Genomic DNA, 17,950 nt, shown 5'->3' with positions numbered 1-17,950 from the left:
TGATGATAGAGCATATCCTTGCCTTGTAGTTGATCTTAGTAAGAAAGCTTCAAGTTTCTCACTAGTAAGTATGATTTTTAGCTGTAGGTTTTTTGTAGATACTCTTTCTCAAGTTGAGGAAGTTCCCCTCTCTTTCTAGTTTCCTGAGAGTTTCTATCATGAGTGGCTGCTAAACTTTGTCCAATGCTTTTCTGCATTAGTTGATATGATCATGTGATTTTTTTTTTTTTAGTCTGTTGATGTGATGGATTACATTAAGCAATTACAGTGAAGTTACTTGGGTGGAAGCATTTCTGGCTTCTTGAGAAGTTTGAACAGCCCTTCATTCTACCTTAAACCAATTTGTTTAGACACTCCAAGTGGCTTAGGACCATGATAGGCAAAGCGACGTCAGCAAATTCATTCTCACTGATCATTCATCACACTGATGAGGAAATCATGGGATAACTTATTATGAAAAATTAACCTAATTATGACAGCCCTATGCTACACAAACATATCATTCTTTCCCCTTCCCAGCTTCCGCTCACACCTACCCCTCCCCACCCCCCATTATTACTGTTGGCAGCAAAAGAGGAAAAAGAGCCTACTCTGAAGCAAGACATAGCTAAATTCACTGCTCCGCACTTATGAGCTGTGTAACACTGGATAAATTACCCAACTTCCCTGATGTTGCCAGGATTCAATGAATTAATACATATAACATGCTTAGAAAAATACCTGCCATGGAACACACTCAATAAAAATTAGCTATTATTCCTGATTTTATTAAGTAATGTGCCCCATGCATTTGCCACTCATTTATTTAACCATTCAATATTAGAAGTGTTACAAGCACTGTTCTTTGGTGCTGGAATTACAGCTGTGAACAAAGCAGGCAAGACCCTGACTTCATGCAACTGATATTGTATCAGGGAGAGACAGAGAGAGCATGTAGTGAAATAAATAACAGGTCATGAAACTTTGAGAAAAAAAGTCGAGTAGGGGGCGGAGAGAGAGAGAGAGAGAGAGAGAGGGGGAGAGAGGAGGCTGGAATGAGGACAGTCCTCTTGGGTGAGGTGACCTTTGAAATGAAGGTGTAGGTCATGCCGAGGTCTGAGTGGAGCCCACATCCATCAGCAGAAACAGCAAGTGTCAAAAAAGAGTACGATGGGAATGCACTTGACCTGTTAGAAGAGTCAGAAGGCCGGTTTGATTGCTGGTTAGGAGCAAGGGAAGAATGGCTCAAATGATCAAAAGAAGAACGCAGGAAGCACTGGCACTCTATGGACACTTAAACAGGGCTCAGGGTTTTGGGCAAATGTAGGAAGGAGGCCTTGGCTGTAACACTTGTCACATGGCTACCTTTATCCAACAATAAAGGAAGGCTGCAGCCGGAGGCGAAGTAGCTGTGGGGAGGACAAGTTGCACCCTTTTCAGCCTTCTTCTGTGAAAGCTAGACAATCAAGTAATTATCTCATGAATTCCTACTAGAGATGATAATATGATGGGAGATTGGATTTAAAGGACCATTCTCCCTCTCCCCCATAGTAAGTATTTTCCTAAAATATCCAGATAATTGGGTACACTCCCAAGTGCACATCAACTGGATGGACATAATTTAAAATTGCCTTCCTTATTTCCATCTGCATTTTACATCAAAATTGACCTACTAAGACATACCATAAATATCTATGACTCACTGGAATGAGTAGACGATTCCTTACACCGATGTGAATTTCATCTTGGCAATAGATTTTTCTATTTTTTTCTTCTCACCCATGACATCGCTAAATTGAACCCACATTTTCCTAGCAGAATCGATGGCAGGAGAAAATTAACTTTTACAACATGGCCTGTTCCTTAAGTCTCGTTTTATTGGATGATGTTTTTATAAATCTCTCCAAGTTCTAGGTATTCCCTCCATTGTAAAAACATATGGGATCTTCTAACATCTACATCCGAAAGTTTCTAGTTCTAACATTGCAGGACTTTAAAATGGGAATTGTACCTCATCACCTAGTACTTTGATGGCTACTGGGCGTGGTGAATCATATGGAAACGTTAATCTTCCAAGGCAGCAGGCACTCTGCCACCAGCATATCCCCTCACGGGTGCCGCAGGACATGCCATGCTCTGAATTCCCGGGTGCTTTCTCTGAGGATGAACCAGGACACACTAATGCACGTGGGCTTTAGGAAGAAGGGAGGGGCAGCTGATTCATCGTGTGACAAATGAATGGCTGACTGCTGATAATAATGCAAAACGTCTCTTTTTGTTGAACCAAAAAGTCTAAAAGCTCCAGAGTACTAAATTCAAAGCTCTAAGTACCTGCTATGGACTAGGTGCTCGTAGGGCTAAAATGAAGGACCCTCATTTTTTTTACAAAGTGGCCAGGATCCCTGGTTTCAGACCATTAGACCAGGGATTGCTCAGTGATGAGGCACTGCCTTCAGCATGGGGCAGAATAAGAACTCTGTCCCTCAAGTTCAGACACAATACTGAATGCTAACTGGTGGACTCCATCAGATTACCTCTCTGGAAATGTGCAGCTAAGATTCAGTTAAATCCTTTACATGATCGTAAAGGTAGATGTCTTAGCTCAGGCTGTTATATCGAAATACCAGAGACTGAGGGGCTTAAGCAACAGATATCTATTTCTCATGCTTCTGGAGGCTGAAAAGTCCAAGGTCAGGTTCTTGGTGAGGGTTCCCTTCCCAACTTACAGATGGCCACCACTCCATGGTGTGCGCACATGACCTGTTCTGTCTGTTCGCGTGGAAAAGGAGCTTTCTTGTGTCTTTCTCTTTTTCTAAGGGCATTAATTCCTTCCTGAGGGCACTATCCTCATGACCTCCACTAAACCTAATTACCTCCTATAAGTCCCACCTCCAAACATTGGAAACTGAAGGCTTCATATGCATTTGGGAGGACATGAATATTCAGTCTGTAACAGTAGAAACAAGGAAGTAGCAGGAAAAGACCATAAACAGATGCCGTGAGGCATTAAAATACAGGAGCAAGCAGACTGCAAAAAGCTGAAAGGAGTTATTTGTTGACAGAGCGCCTTGAGATAAAAGCAGATTTGCAGGGGCCACCAAAGGATCATAGCGTCCTGTTGGGTCCCAGCACTGTAGCTGGGCCACTGAAGAAGCTGGTGTGCCCTAAATAGTCATGAGCAATATTTCAGGAGCCAATGAGACTGAACTCTTCTGTTGTTTTTTCCTGAACATCATCCTTATTTTAAACCCCCATTAGCTAGAGTGAATTCCACTGAAGTTTCTGATTCTTATAACATGAAGGTAAATGACTAGCATAGCTAAAAAAGATTTAATTATATATGTGGTAATAATAAAGATACTCTGAGTTATTTCTCTCTTGTCACTACAACTCTTTCCTCCCAGAAAATTTTTGTTTTAATTCTCAGCATATTTATCTGATGAGCCCATTCATCTATTTTCTGGAATGCCAGTGTAAATTGAAGTATTTAATCAATGAGATAGCTTCAAGTCAAGATGATAGAGTAAATTCACATAAAAATCTGCTGTCTGCACACACACACACACACACACACACACACACACGGATAATAGATAAAATACATTTTAAAACATTTTAAAAGCTAGAACCATGCTCAATACAAGATAAAACATTATCATGGACTAAAAGGAAAACAAAATAGATTGGCAAACAGAAGGCTAGAATTACCAAAGCCTACTGAGATCCCAGCACCAGGAAGAGATAGAGGCTGGAAAGGGATGCAAAATACCCTGTTCTTGAAACCAGGTTCGCAGTGTGACATGAGGCTGAATGAGATGCCTCACTGGTAAACAAAGGCTGGAAATGAGCAAAACCATCATACCTAAGAATGGCTCACAGAAGCAGAAACAGCCATGAATAAGAAACCCAACCAAGCCATCTGCTGGCTGGGAGCCCTGAGCCTCTAATGTAAGATCTAGTATTGTACTGGACCAGTGTGATACTGGACACCCCAGAGAGGGGTGGATGAAGGAAACTAAAATGCCAGCAGACAGGCAAGCATTAGGGGAGGGGACAGGGAGGGCAGGACTCTCCCTCCAGATGCGTCTACAAAACTTTCAAGTACCTGAAGATAATATAGGCCATGAAAAATCACCAACCAGCTGAAAATAAAATGTTGAGAGTATATCGGCCTAGAAAACAACAACAATAAGACTTTAAATGAGTATACTGAATGATCTCAAGGAAAGAGAAAAACAAAGATATTTTAAAGCATGTATTAAAGGGGAAAGCAGGTTACATGACTTAAGAGCATAGAGATATTTAATCTAAATTGAACATGAAGACATAATTTGGTTACTTGAGAGTAAGGTCAGTAATCAAAAGAGAACTAAGCCAGAAAAAAATTAGAAAATTGAAAAAAAGCAAAGAGATATAAGACAATGTAGAAAGTAGACTAAGAAGCTATAACATTTATCCAAGGTGGGTGCCTGAGGGGGGGACATAAAAAAATAGAGGAGAATAAGTATTATTATTTATTATTAAGAGTGACTGAGCTCCTTATTAAAGTAAGGGGCATCTCTTCCCCTAACATAGGGGTGGGCCCATGACCGAAGCGTAAATAGAGATCTCATCAACCCTGATACAGTGCCTGATTTCTGGTAGTACATTACTTGGGGATACACTAGCAGCATCTTTTTTAAAAGATTATCATAAGAACTTTGGGAGAGAAAGGGCCCAAGCTCTAATGCAAATTGAGAGAAAGAGAGACAAAAAAAGAGGAAGAAAGGGAGATTCCAGTTTATATTCCCCTCCAACATTTCATTCATCCCAGTATTTAATGACTCTCACAGAGCTCATATTTTAATGAAAGTGAAGGGATAATAAACAATGCAAAAAAGAAGTTCAAGTCAAGCAGATTATGGTAGCTCTTGGGCCAAGTAGGCTGGGAGAGGTGAAGAGCTATGAGACGTGAGGTGACCTCTGAGAAATGTAGCTGATTAACACCAATGGCAGTGACAGTCAATCACAAAGCCTGCTCGGGAAAGGTGCTACAAACTCTTTCATACTGTTGCTAAAAGAGTCTACAACCTCACACTCTATTGGCTGTCAGTTCTGTTGCTGAGGGAGAGATTGTGACCACATACGTCCAAAGGGTTTTACAAATTTAACATGTGCGGAAACTCCTGATATCTCACCATCCTCAAAAAGCTCCTCTCAAACTTCTCCCCACCCAATGGTACACCATATTCCAGTTATTCTCATAAATACCTTGAAATCATCTGTGATTCATCTCTTTATCTCATATCCAACACTTAAGTCTAGGGACAAGTCCTGTCAGCTCCCTCTCCAAAAGATTTCTAAATCGGACAATTTCTCACCATCTCTAAGACCAGGAAATGTACATACATGTCTTGTTGTTTTTTCAAGATCTTCACACCAGAAGCTGGGTGAGTGCCTCACCTCAGCTCTTCCTGCCTGTGGATCTTCATGAAATGACACAAACCATATTTCAAGATACTGAGTTCCTCGTCTTTTTTTCCTACATAAAATGTGCCATAACCCGGGTAGAATTTTTGAGCCATGCAGACCTTGAAAATAGCAGAGGCAGCCTACAGGACACGTGCAAGTTCTTATTTTCATGCTTTCTTCCTTATTTTCCTTCACTTCCAGGCGAGGGTGGGCTATGATTCATACTTGAGCAGTTTTCAGATCAGAAAAACTTTGTGGTTTCAGGTATGAACCATAAACGGAGCCTGGATGCATTTTTGACTGTCCAGTACCTGTGTTATTTCTATTACCAGAGAAAAACCAAAAAATGAGCAAGAAAACAAACAAACCACATAAACAAACGAAAACCAGGGATCTACTATTTTTGCCCCTAGGTTACATCAGGTTTCAAGGTGCATTCCTCAGTTCTAGGGTCAGGAAGGCATCCCAGCACTCCTTTCTTTTCCTTTTTTGTCCTAAATTTATTTGATTTCTTCAGTTTAATTCAGTACCAAAGTGCCCTGAACTATCAAACGCCTATCTCAGACAGATGGAATCATGGTATCTGTAGGAAGAGAAGGCTTTAAAAAGAAAAATAAAACTCCTTAATTCCCAGGAGAGGCCACAGAAACTCATTAAGGACTTCAAGAGGGAGGCAATAGAAAACTTTGAGGACTCTTATCAGGAAATTCTAAAATGCCCTTAAGAGTAAGAGACCACCCTCATACTTTAGAGGAACTGATACCTATATTACAAATTAATTATAGGCTGTTTAATTAAAAATAATTGTAGAGATCTCAGAATTTCAAGGATTATCTATTTGAAAAGATGCCCTCATACAAACAAAATATAAATGGTAATAATCATGAAATCTGATGAGTCTGAATTCAAATAGTGTATTTAAATACAGTATATTGATTTTCTTGGCCATAGACAGGGTAAATATGTTTGCAAACAAAAATGATGTGAATTTTTCCACAAGTTTTTAAATTCAAAATACAATAATTGATTACAATATTTTGTAATACAGACATATTAATGAGAATAAATTTTAGGGAGGAGAGGATAACATTTCTCAAAATTGGGGTTCCCTTTCATCCAAATTGACAGCAAATTTTTATCTGTTAATGCTGATTCTCTAATGAGATCTTACTTTTCACACAGATAGATACTATCAAATGATAATATTAATTCACTAGCTTACAAAACAACTTGACATGATGTGACTCTAACTATATTGGTTGTCACAAAAATAACTTTATCCAATATAAGGTTTTCACATAAGCACTCTTTTGCTTTGTAATTTTGGGTTGAATTCATCAGGAAATATTATCAAGTCTGGAGCAAAAGCTAATTCACAATGCCATTCAGTGTTCAATAATAGTGGTCAAGGGTGATTCTTCTCTCTCACAAATATTTCAATCTCTGCCCTTAGCTAAAAAAAACTGCAAGAAAACTTTACTGCTGATAAGCCACCAAACTGCTGTGGTGTGGGGCAAGTCAGAATATTCGGCTTCTATTTCTGACAAAAATTCACGGAAGTGATGATGGCTAAGTTCACAAGAGCAAGTGAAATTCATCACTGACACTCCTGGTTCAATAACATGATAGGTTCAGGTATTTTCCAGAATGTACCTTTAGTTGTTCCAAGCAGACTATTCACAGAGGCTAATTTTCCAGTCACTCCAAACTTGGCATTGACTCTATGAATAAACAATTGAACAGCAACAGTGATATCTGTAAACTCATCCAGATCTGGGAAAAACCAGGCGAAACCATTTGACATTTAATTGCCTATTGGTGTTGCTCCCAATGTCCTCAACATTTTGAGGGACAAGCTAACAGTCTTAAACAAATTGATTTTTTCTGGACACTTCTGAGGGAGTGCCATGAGATTTTTAAGTCCCTAGCGTCTCTTCCATCTTCTCCTCCTCAGCCCTTGACACTGCCATCACATTCTACACACTTCAGACATGAGAATGCTAAGAGTGGGGAGAAGTAGGCGCCCGAGAGTGTTTTGCTTGTGGGCACTTATCTTGGGTGCTATTTCCAGAGAAGGAGGTCTTCCAGAGAGTGTGCCCAACAGGGATTTCTCTAAGTTGCTCTCACAGTTGCCCTGCTCCTCTCAGCAACAGCCACAGGCTTCGTAGATTTACAGAAACCATCATTCAGAGCAGACGCACGTGGAAGGTGGAGAAACCCTCTCTAGTATGTACCTAATAGCTGTAGTTCTGCGAGTTCTCAGATGGGCCTACAGCACCTGAGCAGCAGTGCCTGGGAACCCAGAAGCTGAGCCAGGCACAGGAAGGACCCTTCCACATGGTCCTGTGTGAGTTAGATTTTTCAAACCAAGAACCTATTTTTCCCTGAGCTCCAAAAGAACAAATTAACCTTAGGTTAATAAGAAAAAGTCACTGGCAAAGGAATGAAAAAGTGGCTTGGGTCTAAAGATTGGGGTCTACTCGCCAAAACCCAGGTTCCAGAAGATGAGAATAGATGAATACCTTTCTCCGTTTTATCAGGTAAATAGTGGGTCTTAAAACTTCCTGTTGTAGACTTTCTTCCCCCTGGCCACATAGTCAAAATCAAGGAATTTGTATTAAATGCCTTTTAACTTGCAATGGGAAAAAATTATTTTGCAATTAAACTGGGTGGTTTATTGTTTTAATTTTAAGAAAGCAATTATGTGTTTTACTTTGTAGTAATTGGTATAGTTATTACTAAATGTAATTATGGGAATTTGGGGATTGTCACTTCATTCCATGTAAAAGTTCAGATTTCTGCACCAAAATTTAGTGTAAAGCTAAAGCTTTGTGTAAATATGATGTAAAGTAAGAGATTTCATTGAAGTGTATTATATATAATTCAAATGTGTAATAAATGCAAAACCACTGTATTTTATAAATGCTTCTAGAAAATCCAGATAACCTAGAAATTCAATATTTAGAAAATTTTTCATGAAAATTCTGAGGTATGGTCCAAAGGTATGGACACATTTTCCAGTAATCTTTTAAAAATGTAATTGTAGGGCCGGCTGAGTGGCTCAGTTGGTTAAGAGCTCGCTCAAGAGTTTGAGCTCTGAGCAACAGCGGTTCGAGTCAGCCCGAGCTGAGCAGCCGCTGAGCTGCCAACAGGTGGCAGGATGGCTCAGCTAAAAAAAAAAAAAAAAAAAAAAAAAAAGTTTCTTTCTTAAAAATGTAATTGTATTCTAGTTTATATATTCTGGTTATATAACATATGCTATTACATAACATTCTTAATTAGCATTAAAATGCTTAAATTTATATTTATTACAAAGTAAATTGTGGTTTTCAACCCATGAGTCAATTAGGCAAAACTTCAAGTGCTTCAATACAGTTACTTGTATTGTTCTTTGCTACTCATACAAAAATATAGAAATCACATAAAACGCAAGGTATTTCCCCATACTCCCATGAAAAACAGGAAACTTTGATGTACACTGGGAAAAGAAAATTGGAAGAATCATTTGGATTTTTATAGTATATGTACAAATTGATATGTTTGATTATAACAGAAGATGTACTGTAGATCAAAAAAAGTAAATTATAAATTTTGTAGAACAAAATTAGGATTTAGTAGAGTTAAAAACAGTATCGAACGAATGAAGGTGCAGTAATTTCAAGCTATTAGAAATTAAATAATAATATGAAACAGCGCTGTTTTATTCAGGTGAAACTATATATATGGATCTTGTGTCTATAGATATGTATTAAAATATTGTGGATGGTGGTGAAATAAAACCATGTCACACAATTTTAGAGTGTTTTCCCACATTTCTATTTAAAGTCGGACCTTTCTTTATTATAGAAGTTGGCAATCTCCACCACGAGAAGATTAGTAGCTAAAAGCAGAAGCCTTTCAGGACATTAGAACGTTCATCAGTGGTCTCAAATTAAAGGTGAACTGAAACAATGGAACCGACCATTTCCAAACTAGTAATTATTACACCACCACACACAGTCAAGTATCATGGCTCTGTGGGTTCTAACACTAGTAACTTCACTGCAAATCTTTGGTGTAATCCATGTAATCTAAAAATAAAAGGAATCACGTAGAATTTTTGAAATTAATTCAGTAGTTTTGTTGTATGCATAACTTTGTACAGGGTATCCCAAACGTCTGTTGTAGTTTTAAGCTTTAATAATTTAAAACTACACTAAGAATTCAGGACACCCTCTATTTTATCTGTGATCTACTTTCTTGAGTTGCCAGTATGGCAAATAAACAATATACAATTTGGTTAGAAATAAAGATTTTCAGGATGAAAGAAATGAAATTTCAATTATAGAACCAAAAATTTAAATAGGAATGCTTTACTGTTTAATTGGTTTGGAAATAACCATATGAATACAGGCCTTACAGACATATTTATTTAATAAAGTACATTTCTGTCCTAAACCCTTTCAGTAAAATGGCCAAAATGCCACTGCTTTGTTAACTAAATTTATGTAATATTCTAAATCCTTTGTTGTTATTTCAACAATGTTCACAGTTTGTTCACCAGGAATAGATTCCATCTCAAGAAACCACTTTCTTTGCTCATCCTTAAGAAGCAACGCCTCATTCTGTTAAAGTTTTATCATGAGATTGCAACCATTCAGTCACATGTTCCGGCTCCACTTCTAATTCTAGTTCTACTGTTTCCACCAACATCTGTGGTTACTTCCTCCACTGAAGTCTTGAATCCCTTAAAGTTACCATGAGGGTTGGAATCAACTTCTTCCAAACTCTTGTGAATTTTGACCTCTTCCCATGCATCTTGAATGTGCTTAATGGCATCTGGCAAGTTACCTAGTGTGTTGATCTGAATGGCAAACTCTTTCCTGGTTTTCAATTGACTTTGCCCAGATCCATCAGGGGAATCGCTATCTATGGCAGCTTTAGCCTTACAAAATGTATGTCTTAAATAAGACTGAAAAGTTGAAATTACTCCTTGATCCCTGGGCTGCAGAATGGATGTTGTGTCTGCAGGCATGAAAACAACATGAATCTCATTGTCCATCTTCACCAGAACTCTTGGGGGACCAGGTGCATTGTCAAAGAGCAGTAATATTTTGAAGGGAATCTTTTTTTTTTTTTTTTTTCTGAGCAGTAGGTCTCAACTGTGGGCTTAAAATATTCAGTAAATGGTGTTGTAAACAGATGTGCTGTCATCCAGGCTTTGTTGTTATGTGCCACTTAAAGGTGGGGCTATATTCTCAGAAATGTGTAGTTAGGCTATTTCGTTGTAGTATAAATATGTATATGCAGACTGGTACATGCACAGAGAGAGGAATGATGAGGAAAAGTCTCTATGATCAAAATACTTTTATGTGTTTAGTTAAAAATCAACCAAATTACCCTTAATATTTTACTCCCTAAGCCCTTGTGGCCTATTCATAGACCTTCAATTTAATACTACTTTTGTTTTTCTGAGCATGTAGTGTTACTTCCTTGGATTTCAAAGGTATATTTAACTTCTTTTGAAATGCATATGATTATTTTATCTTAAAATATACTTTTTTTTTTCCTTCAGAGTAGACTCTGCTTGAAACTGAGCTAGCCATTCTAATCTATTGTAATCCCATGGGCAGAAATTATTACCCCATGTTACAAATAGGAAATTGAAGTTTAGAGAGGTAAAGTGATTTCCCCAAATTATTCAGTAGCCAAACTGAAATTCCAATCCTGGTCTCTCTTGCTCTAAAGCCCCAGTTCTTTGTTGCACAACAAGAAATAGATTTTTAGATGGTGTGTGTGTGTGAGTGTGTGTGTGGTTGTGGGGTGTGTGTGTGTGCGTGTGTGTGCATGTGTGTGTGTGTGTGTGTGTGTGTGTGTGTGTGTGTGTGGCTGTGCATTTGTGTGCGCACATGCATTCACATACACTCAAGGCCTTCCCTCCCCTGTAAATCACAAAATAAGGAAGTGGGAATTGGGAGGATCTTGTATAGACTTACAAATAAAAAAAATTATGAAATTAACGTGTTAAGAGCTGAGATGAAGTAGTCCCCAGCTTCTGACTGGTGTTTGTTGCTCTCAGTTCCTCCTTCATGCAGATCTTGAATGAACAATGGAAGCCATATATCAATATTTCCAAGGGTGTGGACTTCTTCCACAGTGACAGCCCCCCCCAAAATAACCATCAATCCTATCTGGCATAACCCAGCCATCATACTACGCTTTCTCTTTAACATAGCATTATTACTATCTCACAATTGAGTTGCACTTATTTGTTCACATGTCTTTTTCCAACTAGACTATAAGTTACTAGGTATCAAGGGTGTAATTTTTATTTTCAGAACTGACACAGTGTGCGCTTATGCATTTTGGTTCAAATTAAATACTTTTGTCCCTCAAAACATGGCAGTAGGTGGTGTACTCTATTCATGACTCAAAGGGGGCCTTTTAATCCTCTAGGACAGGGGTCAGCAAACTGCGGCTCGCGAGCCACATGCGGCTCTTTGGGTACGTACATGTGGCTCTGAAGTAAAATTGAAAATTAAAATAAAACTATCATAGTTTCATTTATACAATTTTTAAAGGATATTATTCACATAATGGTGATTTCATTTGTTTTATGGCTCTCGAATAATTTTTAAATTGTTGTGAGGGGCAGGATTGGCTCTTCCATTTCAAAAGTTTGCCGACCCCTGTTCTCGGAGTAAGAAGTCAATTTTATGAAAAACTTTTAACTTTAAACAAGTGGTAGCAGTCCCTTTTTGTCCTTATCCATTTTCCTTCATGTCAGTTTTGCTCACCTTTCCTTCCAATGGGAACTTGTTGAACTTAAACCTGATCAACACAGTTTGGAAAAAAATAATGCATAGGATAGTGAAACGGATTATAACGTATAACTAATTATGTAGGTTTTCTCAAGTCAGACAGTAAATCCTAATATAGGCAATTTGAAATTAATTCCCATTTACGAGGTTTGACATTTATCTTTTCTTCAGCACGCCCTCACCAATGATGATCTGCATCGGCTTTATCAAGTCAACATACAGCTAAACTCAATATTTTAATGTCATGATGTTAGGAGAAATGATGAACAATTTCTGGTACAATGATATGAGGCAAATCAGTTAAGCATCAGCAGACTGTTTGGAAACTTGGAAACGAGTCACTTAGCATTCTCATGCTGCAGTTTCTGAGCCAGCCCCCCTTGCATGTTCTCTATAATCCAATTTCTTTCAAAATGGCTTTCAGTTCCTTTTTTTGTGCACTATTGATGTTAAGCATGAATGAATGCAAACACTTGCACCACCAAAAACAAATAGCATCTTACCACCCGGAGTGCCCTGGCAGGAATCCACAAAAACAAGATTTAACTCCTCAGAATGGCAGTGGGGAGATGGAATTAATGGGTGGTCTTCCCAGAAAAATGGCTTATCAACTTCACTGAAATAGCAATTTGGTGCCTTGGTATCAGCATTTGTCTGATTTGTATTTGTATTTTAACTGTTCTCTTACAAGGAAAATTCAGGATGTTTAATAGAGACATTTAATTTGAAACTCGCAAGTTTGGAAATCATTATTTTTTAAAACTATAAAAGTTTTTCTGACAAATCCTGATAATTTGCATTACTGCCCTACCGACACTGTACTTTTTAGTTGATATGACTTAGTGTGACTCCTAGGCAACAAATAAAACTTATTTTGCCCATACCATTCAAGGATTTGTAGTGTATTGGTGGACTCTGCTAAAAGTCAAGCCAAGATGCTCAATTAACATATTAAAAATCTACCTTGTAATGAATACAAACACCAATTATAAGGACACTGCTATATGCTACACCAAAAATTATTTATTTACTTAAAATTGTAGTTTTACAATGGCTTCTCTAACTTATCATCTGAGAGAAGAAAAATGAGATATTCTGGGTTATAATCTGAATACATCTTGGTGGTCATATATCTATCAGCCACACATTTTCCCACTTGTCAGAGGATGTCATCTCTTTGTTTACATCACGCAGATTGCAGCAATGTCCACATCCGACTAAGGTCACTAAGAGCTATGGGAGTAACACTACCCTGGATAATTTTCCAGCTTAAAAACACAAGCTTTCTTCCATCTGTATTTCTTAACCATGTGTGAAATACCAGGGGTGCCAAAAAATGTACACATTTTAAGAGATGTTATCTATGTATTACTTTTCAAAGTTGAATTGAATTATGGCAGCAATGTACAGTATGACGTTCACTCAAAATATGGTGTTAATCAAATAAATGCTAGCAGGATTCACTGTACTACAATTTTAAAATAGTTAAAATGTGTATAGGAAAAATGTGTACACATTTTTTGGGCACCTTTGTATTTATAAAAAATTCTGTGACCTTATTTCTTGTAATTATGGGAATCAATACACTTTCTGACAGTCCTGATATTTTAGTCACTGTGGCTCACAGAGCTTTACAGACTAATTCAATGTGGGCTGAATCCCTCTGGTCCTGATATCTGGTAAAGTGGAAGTCCCTCCAGGGGTCATGTGTATCTACATCCCTCAGTCACTCCCAGTACAATGTATGTCTCATTACAGATCATGTCTTCCAAGCAGGTTCTGAATGAGAAGGGTTCTGTGGCTTTCAGCTGTATGCCCTCAGCTTGATAGAGCAAAACTGTTCTGGGCATATCATATGCACACTCACTTCTAGCTACTGTGACCCCATAAATAGCTCACGAGTGGTGCAGTATTTTAAAAAGAGATTGAGAAAAAAGACAATCTAAAGAGTAGGCTCCACCTCTTTTCACTAACTTGATCATTGATGGGTTATTTGCAGAAGCTCTGAACATCACTTGAGTCTCACTGACTCTAAATTGAGGTTGTTGATAGTATCTTGTGACTACAGTATTTCACGATCGCAATGTGTCGATTAAGCTTACTTATTACATTTCATCTCTCCAGTTCTATGGAAAAAAAATGATTCCTTGACCTTAAAACTCTAAAACAACAAATAAAAGAAATCACTACCTTACAGTTTTACTGAACACAAAAATCCTGAAAGGTGGACTATGGTTTTCTCCCTGGTCAGTCAGAAATCTAAGGCAGGAGAAAATCTCCAAAATATCAGGAAAATTAAGTTCTTTTTTCCTGAATACCTGAGCACTTCCAATGTGGGCCTCTCAAAAAGTTGGGGGAAAAAAAACCAAAACAAACTCAAAGCATTTTAAACTGCTGAAGTATTTATATGGTAATTACCCCACTGAGTGAGAGGAAGAGAAGAGGAAACCCCTGACCCTTGAGAGCCTTGAACTGTGAACTCTTCTCTAGCTGCCTTTGCATACATTATTCTGTCCAGTCCTCTCAATTGTCCTTGGAGGTTATCCCCAGGATTACATGAACTCTGTTTCACAGAAGAGAGGCCAGATTTTATGAATATTTGTCTAATTTTTCCAAAATGGTAATTTAAAGTGTGGATATTAGATCCTATTATCATACTTCAAAGGAGTTGTGTACCTTTACTATGAAAAAGCCTTGAAAGGTCTTGATAAGTACATGACATAACTTAGCATTGTTATCCTAAACTTTCGTATCCATTAGCACCAATCTCCAATCCAGTACGATCTGGAATTATATCCTCATCCCAGGTCCAAAATCCAATGTGCAGCTTCCTCTGTGAAGTCTGCATTACCTCTCAAATGTCCAGGCTGAGTACCAGCACCCGCAAAGACAGCAATGAGAATGGAGCAATCATTTTCTCCCCATTGGTCTAGTTTATAGAGCTGGATTTCTATGGACTCATGCTGAGAGACTGCCTGGTCATTCGAAGATTACATCCTACCTACCATAAATCCTTGCCTATACCCTGGTACCCTGAGACAATAGGATCTGCCTCTTCTGGGCACCTTCTCCCAGGGGCCTGGCCCAGTTCCTCAGCCTGCTTTCCTCCAATTCTGATTCACTGATTATCTGTGGAGTTCCAATGTTTCTATAAATCAGAGGTTACAAACAAAGGCCTACAGACTGCAGACAGGTAATAGTATAAATAAGTGAAGCTGGAAATCTAAGGTGAACTGGAGTACAACTGCTGGGTGTAAGGGTCTAGAGGGAAAAGCTGCTAGTGTGTAACCATTTGAGAATGTGGGCCCATTTTCATCACCTGTATGCATTTTTAAGAGATGATAAAAATCCCAATTTTTATGTAAAATTGGTTAACTAGTCCAGTGGTATTTTTAAATGGCATGTGGGCACACAAACCTGGACAATACCCACAGTCTTTCAGGTTATGACTTCCGCCTCAGGTAATTGCTCAGCCCTGGCTTAAAAAGTATAACACTCGCAGCTGAGAAAGGTAACCCATCAACACAAAATGATGTTTGAGAATTAATTATGGAGAATTCCGATAACCACATCAATGCACTACACAAGTAGTCTACTCCAGTATTGGGAGACAAATCTGGGAGGCGTGCATGTTTCCACGTATCTAATGAGTAGAGCCACTGACAGCCTTTGCATCAGACAATCTGTTCAGGGATGTTTATACAGCAAACAGCCTCTGAAGATAGATATGGAGTCTTTCTAGAGCAATGATAACTTCCCATTGTAAAATATTCAGGTTCCCTAAACTCAGGGTTCCTCTCACTTACTTCAACCTACTACCCTATTTTTGTGTGTGTGTCATTCTGTGAGACTTGTGCCTCAGGAAACCAGTGAGAATACTAAACTCTGGTAATTGTTATTGTGATGAGCACTAAGTCCTTAGTCTCTAACCCAGGAGTTTCATGTCTTCTGCCAGCATCTATAAAACAGTGGCAGACTAGCTAGCATGTTGGGTGGCAAATAGGGTAAAATCTCAGGTTCTTCATAGTTCTTGACAACTGACACTAGTTTTTCTCCTACTCTAAACTCTGGCTACAGCAGTTTCTCTAAAATCAATAGCCTATTGTCTTCCTCTATGCTGGTTACCACACTTCGCTGAATGAATACATCTCTAGCTTGCTTTTGAAAGTGCAACACTGCCTTATTCTCCAACAAAACAATCACAAACTCTCATCATTTCAAACACCTAAATCTCAGTGTTTCTATCTATTTTAGGCCTCCATCTTTGCCTTCAGACAATAGTTTGGTGCTTAGCAATAAAACAAAATAAGCGGACTGGCAAGCCATACTGCCTAGGTTTGAAACTGCGTTTTGCCACCTACTTGTCCTTTAGACAAGTTAGTTTACCAACTCATGCTTCAGTTTCCTGATCTACAAAATAAAGATAATAATAGTTATTAATGCCCAGCATTATTTGAGAATTAAATGACATTATGTATTTAACGTGCTTAGAATAGCATCAGGTACATAGTGAGAATGCAATAAGTGTAACCAATTATTCAACTGAATATTTCTTCAATAAATCCAATTAAGGGCTCATCTTAAAAGCAGATTGTTTGAGATTTACAGCCTAACTCTACCACTGGGAAGATGAGTGGTAAATAATTTAGGGCTGAATTTGTGCTTGGTCTTCTTGCTCGGAATTCAAATCCTCAATAGTTCAGTAAAACATATTATTTCCATAGGCTTTCCTTTTTGAAAGACCGACCCCTTATATCCCAATCTTCTCCAAAGTATATGAAAACCAACCCCTGTCCACTCAAATTGCAAATGTACAAATGTGTACAAAATGTACAAATATTTTATTAAAGACGTGAAACAACTCTTCCATAGATGGCCTTGTATACTCAGGATGCCCAATTATCATCATATAAATATTACCAGTTTTCTTTACAGCCCTAAGCAAAAAGTCAATTAACCCAAATGTTACTTGTCTAAGCAACGTTTCTATTGCTGTTTTCACTATACTATGGCATTTCTCTTAATGGTCCCCAACACTACCCCCTGATTCTTTAAGAGGCATCATTTCTATTTTTCTAAGCCTGTGACACTTAAAATAAAAATCCCAAAGGGGGTAAAAGGAAAAGAGGAAGAGATACAAAAACTCTGATTTCATTCTCCTGTACTCCGCCCTCCTTTTTTCCAAGCAGCTAATCCCCTCTCAAACTGTACAATGGACGGAGCTAGACATAAAGAAAAGGAGATAAAACCAGCCAGCCAGCGCATTGTTCTTGCTAATCTGCACCATTTACATAAGGGTTAGAAGGCTTGTTTTATCATTTAAACAGGCTTAAAAGCCTCTTTGCAAATGAGATTTAGTTTCTACAAAAGAATGCATTCTAGCTATTTGGTGAGTTTCTGCTAGACCAGCACTGGGAGCTGACTTGGCAGTAACTTAAGCTACTTCTTTGGCCACATACCGTCTATACAAAGATTGTTTCCAGCTGCCAAAACTGAAAAGCGTCAAGCTGATTAAATTCTTTCTAGGAGGTGAACAGGATAAGGGGCAGGTTAAGAGGCCAATAGTATCAGATCTTACACTGTACCTGGGCAAACCTGGGCCTGAAGCAGGTGCTTTAAACTTGGCTTTGAACTTTTTGAGCCCCTTGAATCTTCCTTTGAAAGGGAACAGAAGGGCAGACAACAAATGAAATTCAGAAACAGAAAGACTTAAAGCAGTC

General features: G+C 38.3%; 1 protein-coding gene and 1 long non-coding RNA gene across 5 annotated transcripts in view; one reads left to right on the top strand and one right to left on the bottom strand.

Annotated features, from left to right (window-relative positions):
- The window catches only part of LOC109373272 (uncharacterized protein C8orf34-like), a 186,780-nt gene that overhangs the window by 106,544 nt on the left and 62,286 nt on the right, over window positions 1-17,950 (bottom strand). The gene's annotated exons all lie outside the window — the stretch shown is intronic.
- Window positions 7,555-17,950, top strand: part of LOC109373273 (uncharacterized) — a 59,459-nt gene continuing 49,063 nt past the window's right edge. Inside the window, exon 1 of one of the 2 annotated variants that reach the window (XR_002122193.1) lies at window positions 7,555-7,970. This is a non-coding gene — a long non-coding RNA (uncharacterized LOC109373273). The remainder of the gene's footprint in view (window positions 7,971-17,950) is intronic. The other variant, XR_002122192.1, reaches the window with a different exon arrangement.

The sequence above is a fragment of the Hipposideros armiger genome, unplaced genomic scaffold, assembly GCF_001890085.2.
Source record: "Hipposideros armiger isolate ML-2016 unplaced genomic scaffold, ASM189008v1 scaffold_698, whole genome shotgun sequence".
Classification (NCBI taxonomy): domain Eukaryota; kingdom Metazoa; phylum Chordata; class Mammalia; order Chiroptera; family Hipposideridae; genus Hipposideros; species Hipposideros armiger.
Note: the sequence above shows the minus strand (reverse complement) of the source record. Positions and strands in the feature narration are given on the sequence as shown.